Genomic DNA, 20945 nt, shown 5'->3' with positions numbered 1-20945 from the left:
ACAATGCATGCGTTGCGCCCTTTTTGTAAATATGCATGGGGGAATGGTCTACTTAGCACCACTTTAGTGTAAAAAAATAGGGCTAAGGCGGTGCTAAGAGGCGCTAGGGTCTTGTAAATCTGCCCCTTAGTGTTAGCGTAACCTGACCTGCTTCACTTCCTCTGTTCATTTCTCTTTTTATGTGTGCCCCCTCACCCATCTCTGTTTCTTTGACAAGATCCCCAACTTTCCTCATGTACATACCCACAGGAATTATGCGGAAGTGGAGGGACACATTATTCTGTCCTATTGAATATTGTATCCGGCAAGAAAAGGAAAATTATTTTGAAATGTGTGGTACATTATTCCATTTAAATCAGGTGAGCAGAACCAAGATTATAGTACGTTTCCTATTCAGCATGTTAGAGAATAAAACATTCACCGGACGTATTTATTACATCTTATAAACACAACAATTGTTTTCATTCTCCTGTTAAGTTACAATGTGTACAGAATAGGGTCGCGATTATCACATGGACTTACCTAATACAAGAAATTCCTAGCAAATACTCTTAGCAGATACCAAATACACAAAAGTAATCATGGTCGACCACACAGCAGGCCTTCTGTGGCACTGACTGATTGAATTGACTTGGACCCAGGATGAAACCCTGTTGGTCCCTTAATAAGATGTCCTTTGCAAGGCGAACTCACTTCCCCCTCAAGACAGAGGGAGTTTGGCCAGCATGACAGCTGGTCCCCCAAACAACCATGCCAGAGCCAACCCAGTACATGGGATTCCCCCTGGCACCCACTGGGGGATGGGCCTTGGCAACCGAGCCATACGTTGGTCCCCTGGTGCAGCCCACCGTCCCCCAGTATTCTCAGGGCCAGGTAATGGAGTACTCTGGCCGGCTATGGACAATCACGGTAGCAGACGTCCTCAGCCTTCCAATAAAGACCATAGTACCCCTGCCCCGGCTTCAGCTAAAGGCTAAAAGCTGATTCCACCCTGAATTCGCCTGCACTTATATCCGTGATGCCAAGGTTGTCTACCTGTTTTCTGGCCAAATATAACTCCTCCTCCACACTTCTCCCCATGGACTTAATACAGGGCTGAGAGGGTGGGAATAGACGAAATCTGGTGCGAATGGGTCAGCGGGGTGCATCAGCAGTCATCAGCGGCAGCCAGCAGTAAAACAAGCATTTGCAATGCAACGGGTCTCGCATTAGCTCTAGTTAGAGCTATTAGCGTTGTAAACTCCTAACTGGACTTTTCTTGCCACATAAATTGAAAAATAAAAGTAAAACAGTTTCACGCAAGCGAGCCGATTCACAGCACCATGACCTCCATGAGCATCAGCGTGAAGAGAGGCTCAAAAGAAAAAAGAAGTTCGCTCGCAGTCAAACTTATCGGCAAAAGTGCAATTATCCATGAAACAGGAGCGATGGCCAAGATGGTAGCAAAACCTCCCTAAGGAGGGACAATCATAAACTATTTACCAATGTCATCAAAGGATTTTTGAAGGGCAAGCCCAGGAACGAGTGATACTAATGGGCGGGCGGTGGTCGTGGTTAAAAGCCCAGATCCATACCAACACATTGGAAAAGCAGCGGTTGCGCCCTGCTATGCTCGACCTAAAAAGGGGCAATCAGGGGGTTCTACCCCTTATTCAACTAGTGCCACCGTCCTTGATGCTCGCCCAAGCGACCCCGCCAGTCCCATAGTAACCAATGGCTGTTGCCCATTGGAGTCCGCCAAAATTCAAAACCAGGACCACCGCTGGCCACTGCCCCTGACCGGTTCGAACCAGCCCACGCCTGTCTCCGGGGCCTGCAAGCTCTCGCCTTGCCCCCTTGTCCAGACTCTCCTAGGAGGCATTTCAGGATTCAAGACATGGGACCTGATAAAAACAGAAGCATCATATTTGTTAGATTTCTGTTGAAATATCTGAAAGTCTGAGAACGGTGTCTTTCAATTCAACATGAATTTTTGTTAAAATGGAAATTAAAAAAAATCTCCTGCTTCACACAAAGATGATTTCCCGATCTGGTCCATTACTGGGATGTTTACCTTACCTGTGCAACTTGTCACTTTTTTAATTGTCTAAATACAACAATCTGTTTAGCCCCCTTGAAGTGCTCAGCGTGCGTCTGTTTTGCTTGAATTAATTTTTCTATTGAAATCTGCTCTTTATGCGGTATAGGATGGATTATGCGGCGAGTGCAACAAATTCATATCATGAAAATGTGGCAGCCACACAATTGTTTTTTTCCCCAGTGGCCCTGCTCAAGGGCCCACTTTTCCTGCGATTTTCATATTCTGCTGTGTAAAGTGAGTGTGAGGAGCACTCCCGGTCTCTGTGCCTCTAGGAATCCTGGTACTTGAGGTCCAGCAATGGATATCTGGGACCAATAAAATATACTGTCCACAAAACAATGCTAAAAGCGCAAAGTAATCAAGGATATTGTGTGAACTATTTTACATTTCTGTCTCACTGTTCGCCAGATAATCTTACATCTGCACTGAGGCCTGCCCTCACCTGCACCACTTCCTGTCCCTGATATCTACCAGTTCCTTCTTGTTCACCAGTGATACCTGCTGCTCTCTCTAACCCTCCACCCCCCTCATCCTGTCATTTCCTGTCACTGACCCGCCTCCTTGCCCCTCCCAACTTTCCCGCTCGCGGCAGGTTACACTGAGTGTTCTTATCAGCACAACTTTCCATGCTGGGATCTTTTGAACCCATAATCAGTGCCAAGGGAATTATGTGGCATCGGATGCCCAAATTATGGCTAGCGTTTGTAATTTATGCAAAAAGTAAGAACAAATGATTCACTATAATGCAGCATATCCCGTTCCACTATCACCTGTCAGTTTGTCACTTTAATACACATTGATAGAAAATGGTTTGTGACACCAGGCAAAATATAAAGTTTTCTTAGGAAAGAAACTTACACACATACACCAAATCCTATTGACAATATGTCCAACTAACAAATAAAGTTTTTGTATGACATTATGCAAAATATATTAAATATAAAGTTTTCTTAGGAAAGAAACGTACACACATACACCAGATACTATTGAAAATGTGACACTAACAAATAAAGGTATTCTAAGCACAGGACATACTCGTATTAACACTACCTTTATAACTCCCAGGGTACAACAGTTTGACTAAAGTGTACAATGTTGCACGCAACACAAAAAAACAGCCTGTGTGTAAACATTTCTTTTACTAAAGTTGTGCTTCTTTTAATCTGCATATCCCAGTTATGTTTTAGAACTGGCCTCCAGTTTTCAGTTCACTTTATGTTTGCTCTAGAGTCTTTCAAAGCACATTTTTCCATTAAGAAGTATCCTGCAGGACAGCACTGTACATTACTAACATATAACATAAGTGGGTCCCAACAGGTCACTGTTACACTCAATACCCTGGAGGAATACAAGGGAGTAGTAACATTTTGGGGTTTTATAAACGCTCGGAGTGCCCTCTTCCATAACTGCAGCGTTTTGAACAGTGTCTGTGGAATTGCATGAATTTGCATGAATAATTAAACAAAAATGTTCATGGGAGGTACGCATGTTAATAGCATAAATAGTGTAAGTCACTCAAGGTAGCATTCCAATCCATCATTTTTCACCCACTGTGCCCCTGTAGACAGAGGCCTGCTTTATGCAGATCAGACTGACCCTGCTCCTCCTGCAAGTCCATCCTAAACTGCCGGGCACTGCCCCCTCCAGAGGAACACAAGCAACCCCAAATCTGTTTAGGCCTTATTAGGTCTTGTCAGTGAGGTACAGCATGACCCTGGGGCACAGCTTGCATCCTTTGGCACTAGGAGCAAGGGACCTGCTTCCGGGCACATCCTTCGCCACACAGGGTGTTACATAAATGCCCAAAAGGTAAGGGGACCAATGCTTGCAAATAGTCTATGCTATAGCAAAGTCTCAAAGTAGCATTCCAATCCATCATTTTTTACCCACTGTGCCACTCTAGCGAGAAGCTGGCCATTTGCAAATCAGTACAGACCCTGCTCCTCATGGAAACATTTCATTGCCAACCTCCAGGCAATGCCCCGTCCAGAGTAACACAAGCAACCCAAATCTATTTCAGACTAATAGGGAGAGCCAATGGAATTATGCAGCAGTGGAGGCCAAATTATGGGGCACGGTTAAGTAAATTATGCAGCAAAAAAAGGCAAATTGCACAGCATTATGCAGCATATTTGTTGATAGTATTACTTCATTATTTTGTCAATTTTAAACTTGTTGACACTGTCTGAGTATTGGTTGCACCTCATTAGTACCAGTTTAACACCCAAATATTGCAATAAGCAAAAAGGTGACCAGTCAACATTTGCAAAGGGCTTTCCACTGCACAGCAACACATGTTGTTTCATTTTTAGTAACTTTTGAACCGTTTGAACTAGAAACACATTTGTTTGTTAAAATCTGCAGATTGTGCAGCAGACAATGGATTATGTGGCAAATATGGCAAATATATAAATATGCAAAAATCGCCGTGGCCGCACAATCTATTATTCCAGTGGCCCTGCTTGTAAAGTCTTATCAGAGAGGTATAACTTGGACCCTGTGGCACAGTTTGGATTCACCGCTGGACATATCCTCTGCCACATAGGGTGTTACATCAAACACACAAAAGATAATGGGAGGAATGCTTGCAAATAATCTAACAACTAGCAATGACGAGGGCAGCGTTCTAATCCATCATTTTTCACCCACTGTGCCACTTTAGACAAGAGCCTGCCATATGCAGATTGGTACCGACCCTGCTCCCCATGGGAAGAGTCCATATGGAACTGGCAGGCAATGCCTCCTCCAGCAGGAAACACAAGCAAACCCCCTCACTCAGCATCTTCCAGAGAGGACACACTACATGATTCCAAAAGTGTGCCCAGGAAGGAACCTGGTCTAAACTGGAGCAGTTTGTGACCTCATCAGTGATAAGAAGCACTTTACAAAAAATGCCTTCAAATAAAATACAATGATATTTCCACACTGGTTGGATTACGTTTAAATCTGTTAGGATTTTTGGATGCTGCAAATAAAAGCCATTCACAATCACCTCAATTAGGGGCATTAGTAATGCATCCACAAAAGTGTCATCTCATTAACCACAGTCCTTAATGACATTGAAATCTACAAATACCAGCTGCAAAGTTAACAAGCATTTTCAATGCAACGGGTCTCACATTTGTTCGAGTTAGAGCCTTTAGCGTTGTAAAGCAAAAAAAAATGCTGCGCGATTGCGCTGCGTGGAAAATTAACAGATAAAGTATTCCGAACTCCAGGCAGAAATCATCGAGTCTCGTATGTTTTTGGTACTTTACCGGTGCTGTGTAGGTGGGCTAAACACCGGAAAAGGCATGTCCATGCCTTTCACAAATGAAAGCAAGCGGATTTTAAAAGGCAAACTCACAAACCAATGTCAGTGACTGATGTGGCACGGGTGTGGTTTGAAGCCCAAAGAGAGATTACAGAATGGACGGAGCACTTTGTGCTCGCCCATAAAAAGTATAAGTTGGTGAAGAACTTCATCTTGAGATGGGGCGTTCAAAGAATCCTGCATTCGGAGATCTCACGTTTCCTAGCCACATACACGAATAGTTACGCCAAGATTTTTTTTTTGAAGTCTGTGACTCCTTGTTCTCATTTCATAATGGGAGACACACAATTACAAATCCCACCATGCAAAGAAACAAGAACTAGATTTAAGCTCCTCACACCTGGGCCTAGGAAGGGTGATAACTCTGTGATGCATTGTAAATTGTATTTGTAGAGCTCCTACTGCCCCTGGCTGGGTGTTGAAGCGCTTGGTGAGGAGTAGCACACTACTCCGGAACCCAAGGTTAGAAATAAGGAGGTTACAGATTAAAACAAGCATTTGCAATGCAACGGGTCTCGCGTTTGCTCATGTTAGAGCTGATAGCGTTGTAAACTCCTTACCCGACTTTTCAGCTATCGGCAAAAGTGTATTTATGTACGTAAGCCGAAAAAGTGCAATCAACTGTGTAAAGCGCTCGACTTCTGCCAAGCGAAATTGCGCTAGTAAAATAGAGAAAAAGTAGTCCACGAGCCGGACAGAAAACAGCGAGCCTCGCATGTTTTCTGTACTTGGTCGATGCGCTCGAGGAGGGCTAGCCACCGGAAAAGTCATGACGTATGCATGCCTTCGACTAATGAAAGCAAGCGGATTTTAATAGGCAAGCCCACGAACCAATAAAAAACACTGACGAAATGTCGACAGGACTCCGAGCCTTTTTCTAATAACTAAAGCGTCTTGCTGCGATATGCATGCGCGAGCGCATGCAACGGAGGCTCGACTCTAAAAAGTGATGTGTTTCCTTCTTTGTGGATTAGTTGTGGTCAGTGTGTTAAGTTAGTGCCCATTGTGATCTCATGGACTTACTGCAAGAGTTTTCAAAGGATGGATTCATTGAAGTAGATTAGTAAAGGGAAAAAGTGATTTGTTTTTGGGAGTGGAGGGCATGTTAGTTGGATGATTTGGATAACGGGGGGAAAGAGCTTTGAAAGGGTGTTTGGGGTCCATTGTAGTTGGAGAGATTTGGCATGAGTCAGAGTGAAGGTACGGACAGTGGTTGACATTGAAATTGTTAAATTATTTTTTTTATTTCTCCCAGTAAGTAAATTACTATATATATAGAAACATACTTACACATCTACACACAAATGCAAATATAAAACACACAAACACACACATATATATATAGTGATGTTTACATGTTCAGACATTCCCATGCTGGTGCGCAGAAATAAACATTTTTGTATATTGAAACAGATTGTTAATCACTTACACGCACCTTCCATGTAATCGGATTTTAATACTGAGCTATATATGTATTTTTATAGAAAACACAAATCTCTAAGTACACAGTCATCTGCGTGTATGTTAACTTTATTATATGATATACATATGTACCTATATGTTAAGCAGAAGTATAAAATTAGTTTCATTAAAAAAATACATATATATAATATTTTTACATATGTATACAAACAATATATTTAAATATAAACACCTATATATGTACAAATCTGTACATACACGAATATATGTATTGCACATAGTGATATTTCTGCACAATGAATTGATCCCTATGTACCCACACCCATATGTACTAAACATGTAGTAATATTTACCCAGTAAAACATAGGTTACTAAGGGTTGCTTAATCACACATAGGCACTTGTACCCCCTCTCTCTCTCTCAAGGGGAGCTCCGACCATCTTCACTCCCGGCTCCCTGTCTCTTCGTGTCCCTACATGTCGCCTCCCTCGCTCTCGGCCCCCCTCCACCCTCTCTCTCTCCGCCTTATGTCCCCTCTCACTGCGGCTGTGATACATATTTGGGCAGATTCTTGTGAGTGGAATGGAGGGATGCATGTACAGTGACTGAGAGATGGGAGGCGCGCGAGAGAGGCAGCAGTGTGTGGGGGGGGGGGGGGGGGCTATAAACCGAAAATATTACTTGAGTATGAGAGCAAGCGAGGGCGAAGGCAGGGAGAGTGACTGAGTAACCATGTGAACGAAAAAGTGAGGGAGTACCAGTGAGTGACTGACAGAGGTATCACCGGCCTGGAATAAGCAAGAGATTGAATGGGTGGGAAAAGGGTCACTCAAAAAGAGTTTTGCAGGCTTTCTACCCCTGCGGTATTGGCCTCTCGGCTGAGACTGCGGCCCGCGCCCAGTCATTCCACGCACGTCTATGGACGCAGGTCCAGGGACTGGACGTGTCCTTCGGGGACTCTGCCTCTGGGACGCCCCCACAACCCCCAGGGCGTCAGTCGCGAGGACTGACGTCAGAGCGGACAGTCCTGCCTTTGTCCCCCAGGATTTACTGCCCCTAGGCCTGTCACTGGGTGAATGCAGAGTCCCAGGATCTCAGGGGGAGCCCAGTGAGAAAGGCAAACAGCGAAGGGGCGCTCCCGGGGACTGGGGGCTGCACAGCCCACCATCTACCGGGGGGTGGGGGCGCAAAGGCACCTGCCACCAACGAGGATTACTGAGAGAGGGAGGTGGGCCCTGGGAATGATTGGCTAATGATGGAAGGGGCTGGAGCGGGGATTGGGTCTTCAAGGGATACGACAGTGGGGCCATCTTTGGGACCAGTAACAGAGAGAAGGGGCTGAGACCAGTGAGTAAATGATGTGAGCCATAGTGCTGTGGGACCAGTGAGTAACTAGAGTGGGGCGACCTGGACGGGTCCAGCTGTGGGCCCAATGGGATGAGAGTGCAATGGGACTAACTTTGGGGGCAGTGAGTAAGGAGGGAGTTGGGGGCAATGGGACATGCGAGGAAATGATGGGTGAAGCGGACTTTGGGCCAGTGACTATGAAACTATGAAGATATTAAAGGGGGGACAGGGCAAACTTGGGGAAACCATTACGTGGGGGATGGGAGGGTTAGGGGCAATGGAACAATTTCTCGGACCAGCTAGGGCTTCGGGCGGCGAGACCTATACTCTGACAGTAAGTGGAATGTGGGTACTGACAGACCTACTTTGGGGGCCAATAGGTAAGTGTTCTTGGGGCAACGGAGCCAACTTTGGGACCACTTAGTAAGTGAGCCTGGGTGCAGTGGGGCCAACTTTGGGACCACTTAGTCAGTGAGCCTGGGTGCAATGGGGCCAACTTTGGGACCACTTAGTAAGTGAGCCTGGGTGCAGTGGGGCCAACTTTGGGAACGCTTAGTAAGTGAGCCTGGGTGCAGTGGGGCCAACTTTAGGGCCGCTTATTAAGTGAGCCTGGGTGCAGTGGGGCCAACTTTGGGACCGCTTAGTAAGTAGGCCTGGGTGCAGTGGGGCCAACTTTGGGACCACTTAGTAAGTGGGCCTGGGTGCAATGGGGCCAACTTTGGGACCGCTTAGTAAGTAGGCCTGGGTGCAATGATGCCAACTTTGGGACCGCTTAGTAAGTAGGCCAGGGTGCAATGGGGCCAACTTTAGAACCGCTTAGTAAGTGAGCCTGGGTGCAATGGGGCCAACTTTGGGACCACTTAGTAAGTGAGCCTGGGTGCAAGGGGGACAGCTTTGGGACCACTTAGTAAGTGAGCCTGGGTGAAATGGGGCCAACTTTGGGACCACGTAGTAAGTGAGCCTGGGGGCAGTGGGGCCAACTTTGGGACCAATAAGTGATGGGGCAATAGTACACAATGTTGGACCAGAGAGTAAGAGGACGATGGCAGCGTGATAGATTTAGGACAAGTGAGTTCTGTGAGGAGGCAATTGGACCAACTAAGGGACCAGTGAGAGTGCCTGAAAGGAACGACCAACTTTAGGGGGCCAGTGGAGGGTTGAACTCTCTCCAGGACAAGTGAGGGCCAGAAGTGGGAAAAAACTGCAGGGGGAGAGCAGCGGGGCAAATTCTGGAACCGGTGAGTAAGGGGTAAAGGGACAATCTCCAGGACAGTAAATCCAGGACTGTGGGATGAGCTCTGAGACAAGTTAAGTAACCGGTGAAGGGGGGCTAATGAGGGCATCTGTGGGACCACTGAGTGAAGGGAGTAACCCCCCAGCGGAGCCCTGTTTCTGTAGAGACAGTGTCCCGCCCTTTTGGAGCCCTCTTATAATGATAGATATATTTGTTTGTTTTGTTTTTACTGTCCTCTGGAAAGTTTGCCCAGAAGTAAAGTCACGGTGGCGGGTTTCCTGGATACCCAAGCAGTCTGCCCCTCACCCTCCACCCCGCCCCCCCCCTTCTTCCCGAGTGCTGGACGGAGTGGTAGGGGGGAGGAAGAGGGACGGAGAGAAGGGCGAGGAAAGGAATGAGCGCGAGGGCCAATCGAAGTGTTCGTTTTAGAACATACACCCCGCAGGTAGCGCACAGACCGCTATACCATGTGCATTATCCCACTGAGCTATCGTGTTGGGAACGGAACCTATGGCCTGCGCATCGCACCAAGCCGCATCATGTGCAGGGATCCAGTGAGGTACCTTATGGAGCCCGAACCCCCGCTCACTGAGAGTACACACAGTTATCTATAGCGGGCACATTACTTCACAAGGCGCTATGCCTGGAAGGGGGAACACAGATACTGCCATTGTGTACATTAAGGCCCTGACTTTTTAGCCGAAGTGTGACCAATGTGCTCACAAAGATCTCCGCAGCACTGCCATTAACCGCCTGAGCTGGCTTACTGCAATCAACTTATGATCAGGTCTGTTCAGAAGGCGCTATAACCCATGAGCGTTCGACGCAAAAGGTTTCCATACATTATTCAGGTTCCGTTGGGATGCCAATGGGACCTGCCTGGGGCCATGTTTGGTCCAGCTGCTTGTGTTCATACAATCTCACACCCAACCCCGTCCCTGGAGCCACACTTCTCAGAATATGACTTCTTGGGGCCGGCATTAGCGCTGGTGGTGCCAGGTGCGAGGGTCTTTTGGCCCCTTCCACGACCACCTTCTCCAAGGATTCCCTCGCTACCACCCTCCAGCAGTGGCCCTCGTCTGTCCATAGCTCCTCTCTGACATACATTTCATGTTTCCAGCGCTACTCAGTGCACTCTGCATGGTAGACGTTCCTTGTAGCAGGCACATTAACCCTCCGTGCTACTATGTAAAAGTCAAAACTGCCACTAGACAAAATTCCAATCTCTCACCAGCATGAGCATTAATCACCAGAGTTATCTTGACATTTTTATTGTTGCCCAAAAACTGCTGGACCCAAAAAAGTTCAAGTACTTTTAAACCTATGAGGTTTTTAAACACAGCGGCCCCCACCAAAGTCAGCGCCAGGTGCAGCTGCACCAGTCACACCGTCCTAAAGCCGGCCCTGTGACTTCTCGAGAGCCTTCTTAATTTCCTGATCGCCAGCCTGCTGCAGTGTACTAAGGGCCATACTTACAAGGAACTGGCGCAGGGCAGAGCCGAAAGCCTTTCTGCTGCGCTGCCCTACGCCAATTCACAAGACAGAAATGCACCTACGCCAATTCACAAGACAGAAATGCACCTACGCCAATTCACAAGACAGAAATGCACCGTCTTTATAAGGTACGGTTCATTTCTGACCATACCCCCCTGCACTGCTGCACAAATTGATGCCTAGCGCCAACGGAGGCACCCTTGCACCATGGTGAAGGGGTGTCTGCGTAGTTGAAGGATTGTTTTTGTGCAGGAAGGGATACATTCCTACACAAAAACAATCCGTTGGGGTAGTGCTTAATTTGTAAATAAAAACGTGCCGGTGCCCAAAGCCCTCCTCTTGAACACGCGGCTGCTGCATTTAAATGTGCGAGCACAAAATACTGAGGCAGCGTAATCCTGAAGCCATCCCGGGCCTTTTCAATCCATTTAAAGCCACTCAATAACTGCCGGTGCTCAGCACCGGAAACAACAAGCACAAATTAAGCACTGCAGAGGGACATTTTCCTGCAGCACACACAGAAAGAGGAAACAACAAGGAGAGATCTACTCATTGCGTCTGCCCTGGGAAGGTGTACAGTTTTGATGCATTCCCAAGTTTAGAAAGTCTTCTAAATCTGGGAATGCGTCAAAACACCTGGGGTGCTGCATGGGAACACACGCCGCAGAGCCCACGGTACGCCTCCCTGACGCAGCGTAAGGCAAAGTGGCTCGCGCTGCACTGCCTTACACAATATCTAGAAGGCCAGGAAAACCCACACAAAGTGGCCGTGGTGGCCTTGTAGATATGGGTCTGAACAGTGAGCTGCCAGTGACCCACGGGTGGTGCACGGGGCTTGTAAATATGCCCCTAACTGTCCTGTTTCTACTTTTACTGCTAGATGTGCCTTCCAACAAGCCTGTGTTCCACGGGACCCGCCAGTCCCCTCAGCTCCATCAGTAATCATGGAGTCAACCCCTGGCCTCGGGGTTCATGAAGTCAGCACCCTTTCCCTGCTCACAGAGCTGGTCTGACCAGTCAGCACCAAACGAGGCAGGCCTGTGAAGCACCACACTGCAGGATGGACTCAAGGCGCTAGGTTCAGTCTTGTCTATATACAAATACATTCAGGTTTGGACCCGCCTCGTGCTTGAGACCGAACCTGATCTGCACACCTTGACACAACACGCCTCCCACCAACCAAGGCCTGCTCCTGAACCGGCCTGTAAATACAGGAATCATTTTCCTGTGACAGCCCGTGCCTTTCTCTACCCCCAGGCCTCGGGGGAAGCCCTACACACCAATTTGTTCTTGTAAAAAGATGGCATCGCTTCCTGTGGTCTGGCAGAGCACGAAAGCACTTTGCTTTGCAATGCGCGGTGCATATCAGGAGGAGAACTTTTTTTTTTTTCATTTCCACATTTGAGTAGTTCACGCTCCGGTTTTTGGCTCTGCTTTCTGGAACCTGCAGTCCAGCTTATACGAGTATAAACACTGGACTACAAGTCCCAGAAATGCACATGAAACGAGTCTGGGAAGTTTGGGCGCTCGGCTCATAAGTAATGTGGTTACTAGTGGCAACTTCAGTTCCACAACAAATAAAAAACACATGGCTAGAGATAAAGTGGACACATAATAAACATGGATGCATATATGGCAATGTCAGACCATAAACAGCACAAAAGCGAGGAAGGCCTAGAGCCTGAGACATTACAGCTGGCGTTGTTTGCAAGGTGCAACAGGTGAGCCAGGGGATGTGGGGCTTTTTATGTACATTTTGGGGGTTATTTGAACATCTCTTCGGATTGGCTGTTCATATTCGTGCCATTTAACTGAGATCTTTAGAGCTGAGTCTCCACAGAGACAGGCACTCTCGATGGATACCGGTAAAGCTCCAGACAGGACGAGAAATGTCTGTGACTTTTGAACGTCATTGAGGGACTTCTCGCTGCTATTATAGAAGAGTTTGAGTGTTGTTAGACTTTGTCTACCATTAGTGCTTAATTTGAGCCGGTGGTTTCCAGTGCGGGGCACCGTCACTTATTTTTCTGCCTCAAGCATTTACTGCGAGCAAAAGACACATATGGGAAAGATGGAGGAAGAGAAAAGCGAAAAAGTGCCGCAAAGGGAGAAAACAGAAAGCTGCAAGAGTGAGCTGAATGGGCAGGGAGTGTCTGTAAATAGATTAAAGAGGCCTGATATAGCTTCAGGATTAGGCTGCCTCTCAGGACCGGCCCTAGGACTGGTAGCGCCCTGTGCGACAGTTTATTTTGGCGCCTCCCACCCCATGACCTCCTCCTCGATTTCACTCACTGCCACCCAGCAAATGTGCCCCTTATCTCTCCGTCCCTCCCCTTTCACATACATTCATGTGTTACAAAGCACTTGTAAAGGCTGGCTTTACTAATCCACTCAGCTATCCACATAAATTATAGGGACATATTTAAAAGCCCCTAGCGCCATTCTAGCGCCACATTAGAGTCATTTTTTTTTATGCTAATGTAGCGTTAGAAGGCCAAAAATGCTGTGCCATATTTACAAAGTGGCACAATGCATGCATTGCGCCACTTTGTAACACTTTGAGCTACATTATGCCTGCACCAGGCACAATGCATGCAAAGGTGGCATTGCCCCCGTTAGGGGGGCCACATAAATGGCGCATAGAAATCTGACAGATTTCTTTGTGTCATTTTTTTTTGGCACTTTTAATGCCTGCTCAGAGCATGCGTTAAAAGGAGGCTTCTGTTGGTTACATTGAGCATCTGGGGGCTTTGCAGGATTAGCGTCAACACTTTGTACGCTAATTCTGCAAAGCGCCTGACTAGCGTCAACATTTCTGACGCTGGTCCCCTAACTACTGCCGTGGTGTGCCATATTTTAAATACAGCGCACACATGGTGGCATTAGGGGGTTCTAAGGGGCACAAGAAAAGTGGCACAGCACTATGTGCAGCACCACTTTTTTCAACTATGCCCCATGGGGCATATTTAAGAGCCCCTAGTGCCATTCTAACCCCACATTAGTATAATTTTTTTATGTTAATGTGGCGTTAGAAGGCCAAAAATGCTGCGCAATATTTACAAAAGTGGCGCAATGCATGCATTGCGCCACTTTGTAACACTTTGCGCTACATTATGCCTGTGCCAGGCATTATGTATGCAAAGGCGGTATCCGCCAGTTAGGGGGGCCAAAAAATGGCGCAAAGAAATCTGACAGATTTCTTTGCATCATTTTTTCCTCGACACTTTAAACGCCTGCTCAGAGCAGCCATTAAAAGAAATCTCCCATTGGTTACAATGGGCCTCTGGGTGCTTTGCAGGATTAGCGTCAACATTTTTTATGCTAATCCTGCAAAGCGCCGGACTAGCATAAAAAATTCTGACGGCAGTCCCCTAACTACTGCCATTGTGCACCGAATTTCAAATATGACGCACACTTGGTGGCGTTAGGAGGGACGCTAAGGGGTGCAAGAAAAGTGGCGCAGCACTGTGTGCAGCACCACTTTTTTCAAATATGCCCCATAGTTCTGTTTTTTGTAGCAGGCATATTAACAACCCTCTATGCTACTTTATGTTGAGTCAAAGCTGCCACTGGGCAAAACTCCCATCTCTCTCCCTAGCAGGAACATTAATCAGAAGAGGCATCTTGACACTTTGTCTCCTGAAGGCTGGAGGCACAATGAACTTTTCAGCAGATGATTTTGAATGGCAAGTTTCTGAAGTTATTTCTAAACACAGCGCCCCCCTGAGGTCAGCGCCCGGTGCCACCGCACCGCTCGTACCGCCCAAAAGCCGGCCCTGCGGGTATTCTGTGCTCGCACGTTTAATTGCAACCACCTCGTGTTTCGGAGGAGAACTTCGGGCACCGGCACGTTTTTATTTACAAATTAAGCACTGGCTACCAACTTCTTTTGAAGGCGGCTTGCCCTCCAGATTCTGCTGCTTCTTCTGCGCTCTCTGATTTCCCGTGCCTCTCTCCCCGCCCTCGCACGCCCTCTCGTGTTTCACTTTCGGCACATGCCTCCTGCGTCGCTCCTTTCACACCCCCAAACAGCAGGTGAGCACGAGAGCCACTCCCCGTCACAAAGTTCACCCCAGGGAGAGAGACTGAAGATGAGAGGGAGGGCAGCGAGGGAGGAAGAGAAGGGGCTGTGGCCACAGGGACATGCTGCAGGCCGTCTCAGCACACGGCGGCACCTGGTGAGTGACCCAATATTCCCGTATAGCGCACGCTGCACGTAGGACCGCGTCTAGGCGCTGCCCGAGGCTGACAGACAAGGGAGCTGAGACCCAGGGCGATGGGGTGACGTGAGTGTCAGCTATGGGTGGGTTGCAAGGAATATCAGCCCCCACCCCCATGGCCTGACCTCTGGTGCCCCTGCCCTCCTCTCAGAGGTCATCATGGCAGCGGCAAGAACAGAAAGTTAAAATGGCTTCAAACTATTAGAGTCCTGTTAACTTTCTGTAGCTGGCAGTCCCTGCCCATTCTCTGGCCTCTCAGCATCGTACAAAAGGCTATTGATGGTCCTAGGGTGGCACAAGGGGTCATCCTGCGATGCCCATGTGTGACATCACGTCCGCTTCCTCTGGGCTGACTCTTGCTAGAAATACTTGTGATGTGATTTGCCAAAGATCACACAGTGAGTTCAGTCAAGAAGCGAGGCAGCTCCTGAGCAGCAGTTTAACCTCTAGCTCTGCCCCATGTCTCTGCCCCGTGCCACCCAGCCGAAGGTGTGCCAGCAGCGGTATCCTCCACCCTGGCAGTGCCAGCAGCGACACCACATCCTGTCAGTTTGACCTTTGACACTTCGCGGCGCCCAACCCGGAAACGCACTAGGCTCGTCGCGAGGGAGGGGTCTGTTCTTCATGGTGCCCTCCAGGCCCAGCACAGTGGCATGGAGGCCTCTCCCCTCCCTGCATGCACGGTGCACTCCCCAGTGAAGGGTCTTCTGTCTGCGAGGGGTCTCAGCTCTCAGGGACATTTCAGAATGTCTGGGCCCTTGCTAGTGGGTCCCCAACCTGTTGGGGGGGGCTCTGCTCAGCGCTGGCATCTTGATCTCTGCGCTTAGAAAGACATCTAGGCACTTTGTTTCCTTCTTATTTGAATGTCCTAGCTTCGTGAGAAGTTGTCATGGGGCCCCACGCTGCTCTGGCGCTATTAAAAATCCCAGCTGATTAAGTGTTGGGGGGCCTGCAATGCTTAGGTCTCTATTCTCGAGGGGGGACCCCAAACCCCCGGATACCTTCGTGTTGAGTGTTCTGTCTGAGAGTCACGCACTGACATACTGGGTCCCCGTGGTTACTGCAGCGCACGCCTCCCTTCCATTCATACATTACAATACATAGCAGTGAGAGGCGGGGCCGACGGACAGCATCCTACGCCGGGGTGCTCAGGTTTAGGGGCTGCTAAGAACTCAAACATTCAACCGCTAGCTTGCAAACCTCTTGTTATCACAGTATTTAGCATGCATTAAAATGAGTGTTTTCTTGCAGATTTTTTTATTTGCATTTGAAGTTATTTCAGCCCCCTCTTTCCTATTTTCTCGGTATCTTCTAAGCACAGGGGTGTACCTTTGTCAGTAAGATTGGGGGTGTGTGAGCTTCAGATTTTCCAACAATCATGTTGATATATAGTGTCAAAATACACCACCCTACGAGCAGGGCACGTGAGAGCCTGAAGGTACAGTGCAAAGGGGAACAAACCCGGATTGGTAGGGGCACTAAGTGAGAGAAAACACATAGGGGCAGATTTAAGGAAAGTGGCACTGCACCCAGTGTAGCGCCACTTTTCTGGGTGCAGTGCCACCTTCCTTGCACCCCCCTACCGCCACCATGTGTGCGCTGAATTTCACAGATGGCGCATGCTAGGGGGCAATAGCTTCAACATTGTTGACACTACTGTTCAGGGTTAGTGCCAAAATATTGACGCCAACCCTGAACCTTTCATAGGGTCTCATTGTAACCAATGATGTCCCCCATTTTAATGCCTGCTCTGAGCAGGTGTTAAAAATGCAGAAAAAAATGAAGCAAAAAAATCTTTTAGATTTCTTTGTGCTGTTTTTTCAGCCCCTCCCTCCCGTAGGAAGGGAACGCCCCCCCCCCCCCCCTTGCATACATTATGCCTGGGGCAGGAACAATATGGTAAATCTGGCGTGGCGATTTTGGCCTCGTTGGGGCACATTAGCCTAAAAAAATGACATTAATATGGTGTAAGGAGGCGCTAGCCCCTCTTAAATCTGGGCCGTATTTTTGTAAAATAACCAACAATTCTGAAGACTTTCAAAGTATGGATGGAGAGGGGGTGTGTGCGTTTTTGTCTGTGTTAAATTTACTTGTGAAATCCGACAGGCACCTCACCAGAGTTGATTCAACTATTTTCCAGAAGACACATTTATTGGGGGGTGGGGGGGTGACACCCCACTGAAGCTACGCTCCTGTAATTTCCTCAAATCTGAGTAGTTTTATTGTAGACTCGGTTAATCTCATTTATTTAATCTCCTTTGTAAATCTTTAACCCCTGCCTTCCATTTCAAAAATGTTCCTACTGAATTTTCAACCAAGGTCCCCATCGCATCAGTGAACTCACTCTCCTTATCGCTGTTCACAAGGTGGACATCAAGGTCATCCATGGAGGGAGAAAAGAGCCCTCAGTGGACGGTGAGCTTTGTTCTTGTGATGGTGTCTGGGGCTGTACCACCCACCACTTCGCTCATTCAAGTCTTTTCGTTTAGTCTCTGTAATGTTACAAAGTTATCTTTGAGCCCTGACTTGAAGTCTACACGCAAATGCCAGGCACCATTCTTGTCCATCGGCGTTCCCCACCACAAATAATAAATACATACATAAATAAATAATACTACCACTACTAAGAGTACTAATGATAATTCGAATGATAACAATACTAACAATAATACTACTAATAATATTAATACAAAAATAATAATAATAACACCAATAATAATAATATTAATACTACTACTAATAATACTATGAACCTAAACATTAAATATGATATGCTACAAACTCATTTATTTCTTAGATCATAAACTAGGTGCTAGTGTTCCAAATCAATGCGCTCATTTTATCAACCTTGCGAGGATGAAAGACAGAGATCGCCCACCAACGGATGCAAAAAAATGGAAGCATTAAATCTATTGAAACAATCCTCTTATGCTCTGAAAAGAATTCTCCTGCCAGCGTTCTAATCCATGGTTTAAGTTAATCTGTGCCTAGACAAAGGGGGTAAACTGCCTGCAAATGAGTCTCCGCCTCTCCCCAAAGAGCCGACCAGCTTGATCCGTGAGGCTACATCCCCTCGGGTTAGGAACCGTGGGCGCAGGACGTAGAGGTACAGGGGGGGCTGCAGCGCTCCCAAAATAACCATGCCGAGTTCAGAAATGAATGAGCAATAAAGATGCCTGTAGGTTTTGTTTTTATCTCTTCACATTTGCTGTGCTTCAAAGTCAGAGGTCAAATGTCAGGCTGTGTCTTGTGGCAAATCGCTGCTTATTCTTGTAAGGATTTTGTAAAATTAAATAAATGACACCTTCGTGGGGTACAGAGAGTGTGAAAGGCAAGTCTGTACGATGCTATTTGTTTCTAACAAAAAACACAATTTAAATACATATAAAAGACCTGTACAAAAGTTTCAGAATATATCAGCAGTATAAGGAAAGCAAAAATAAAGCAAATTTTTTGTGATCCAGAAGTGTAATATAAAGTAATATTTTAATTGGATCAAAACAAATCAAGACGCTTTACTTGGTATTGTGTAAATAATAATACTTGCTGAAACTCGATTTCCACACTTTTCATTTGTGCGCTATATCGTTTTTATCAGTAAAGCTGTACATTTGTTGGAATGTAGTGGCCATTTCAGTGGAATGGTGCTGTCTATTAAGAACATAGTGCTACTACACCATGTCTTAGTAATATCTATCTGTGACAGTGTGCTCCAAAATGCACCACCAGCTACATACTACATCTGTACCACTCTCTTGCATGGATAGGTTTGCTACACCTGTCCTTTGTGAGTATGAATGAATGAATGAATAAATGTTATTGCGTAATTAATTCAAATCATTGCAATTCCTCTGCTGTGTTTACATAATAGTAACAGTAAGGACAAATACTATGTTTCCAATATACAAATATAAGAGCGTATATATGCATAAAAATAGGTTAAAAATAAACACAGCATAAAATATTGTATTGTATTGTATTGTAATAGTATTTATGTAGCGCTTACTACCCCTGATGAGGCGGCGAAGTGCTTTTCAGAAAGTAGCACGCTACTCCAGAACCCAAAAGGAAATTAGTGGTGGATTAGTAGAGGGAAATATGAGTACAGTTTTAGTATTATTATTAATTAATTTGAGCCGCGGATATGTGAATTTGTTAGTTGGATTGACTGGAGTAATGGAGGGATAGAGTAGGGAAGAATCCAGAAATGTTAATTGGGAGTTTATAGTAATAGTATTTAGGCTTGCGATGAGTAAAGGGGTGATGGAGGAGGGAAGAGTCTGTGGGAAGGGTTAGGGGGATCATAGTAGCAGGAGGGGTTTTGGATGAGTTAAAGGTGAGATAAATGAGGGTGAATTTAGTAGGGTTGTTTGGGAGATCATAGTAGTAAACTGAGGTTTGGGTGATTTAGATGTGGAAGAGGAGAGAAGAGTTTAGGCAGGGTTATTTGGAGATGAAAGTAGTAGAATGGGTTTGGGATGAGTCAGAGTGGGAATGGAGGATAGATTGATAGAGACATGGCATATGGTTATGGGTAGACAAAGCAAAGCTTACAAGAGAGTAAAAATCTAATATTTGTTATTTATAATTATATATACACATATATATATATATATACATTTTTTATCATTATTTTTATTTAATTAATTTATTTTTTATTATTATTAATATATATATTTTATCATTAAAACCTTTCGTATCCTTATAGATAGACGCAGAAAAACAACTGTTCGAAAGTGCTACATCGAATGATGTGAAATGTGCATTTAAGCAGAACAAATCTCAATGATCAACGCAAAATCTCATGGAAACTTTCATATCATTACCATCAGAGACAACCCTAGGAGAGAATTGAATCAAGTGACATAAGGAGTGCAAGAGAGCAGTATTACGTGCAAATCCTGCATCCTTCTAAGCAAGATAAGTGGCAGCATCTGCCAGCAGCTTAACGCAGTACAGTTAGTAAGGTGGAGTGCAGGTTGTCTTTCATACCAGTGAGCGAAATGAACAGATAAATTGCAATCCTCAGCTCAAAATGTCATTGGTATTTTTATTTTGTTACACTTGTTCTTTGTGTGGCGCTTGGATTTCTCTCAATCCCTATTGGTTCAGTGATTTAACATTGATGGCAGCACCCCTACTTTGACAATCATTCCAGCACCACAGATGTGAACACAGGAAGCCTCACAGCTACTGTCACCAACATTGTCCCCCATCTGTGAAGTGCACCTTGTACCCCTAGACAAGAGGTGTGAGAACTTGTGAAATGTTTCCTCTCACTGACTCCACAATTCTTGCAAAAAATGCCATTAATACCTGGTTCGCAAAGTATTCTGTGGGTTTTCAAATTAAAAAGGGAACTTCACGCTCTTTAATTGTTTCGAGATAGAAAACGTTGCCACTATCTACCCAGTTGTAAAGCAGTGAAGAAAAGTGTTTAAATGTGAACTCACTCGAAAGTGGCATGTCTGTTTTCAGTACCTACTAGCACTTGTGGCGTAATAGTGGCTCTTGAGAGTAAATATTACAAATTTGTTGTGGAAAACAATACAAGTGTGAAAATATTGAAAAATAGGGAAACTCTAAGGGCTACAGGTAGACCAATGAATCTGGATCTCCACAACACTTCCCTCCTGTACTAAAAAATTGGAAGAGGCCTACCCTATACCCAGTCTGCTGAGGATCTATGCATACCTACACCACTTAGGAAGTCCCACTGCATTGGAGGAAGTCCCACCCCCTAAGATCCCTGGTGATGGCCTGACTCACTGAGGATGCCTACTTTGTGCAAGATGTGGCCCGTAGCCAAACCTGAGAGATCCTCAACCCCCATGA

The 20945-nt window shown here is 46.2% G+C and overlaps 1 protein-coding gene across 2 annotated transcripts in view; it reads left to right on the top strand.

The window, feature by feature from the left end:
- Window positions 1-20945, top strand: part of LPAR5 (lysophosphatidic acid receptor 5) — a 39932-nt gene that overhangs the window by 1603 nt on the left and 17384 nt on the right. The window contains exon 1 of one of the 2 annotated variants that reach the window (XM_069243111.1): window positions 14857-15068. The exons of the other annotated variant lie outside the window; for it this stretch is intronic. The gene's annotated coding sequence lies outside the window, so the exon portion shown is untranslated. Of the gene's footprint in view, window positions 1-14856; window positions 15069-20945 lie in introns of those variants that run through there. 2 annotated transcript variants of the gene reach the window in all.

Source organism: Pleurodeles waltl, chromosome 7 (assembly GCF_031143425.1).
Source record: "Pleurodeles waltl isolate 20211129_DDA chromosome 7, aPleWal1.hap1.20221129, whole genome shotgun sequence".
In the NCBI taxonomy this organism is placed as follows: Eukaryota; Metazoa; Chordata; class Amphibia; order Caudata; family Salamandridae; genus Pleurodeles; species Pleurodeles waltl.
This window is presented reverse-complemented; position numbering and strand designations above follow the sequence as displayed.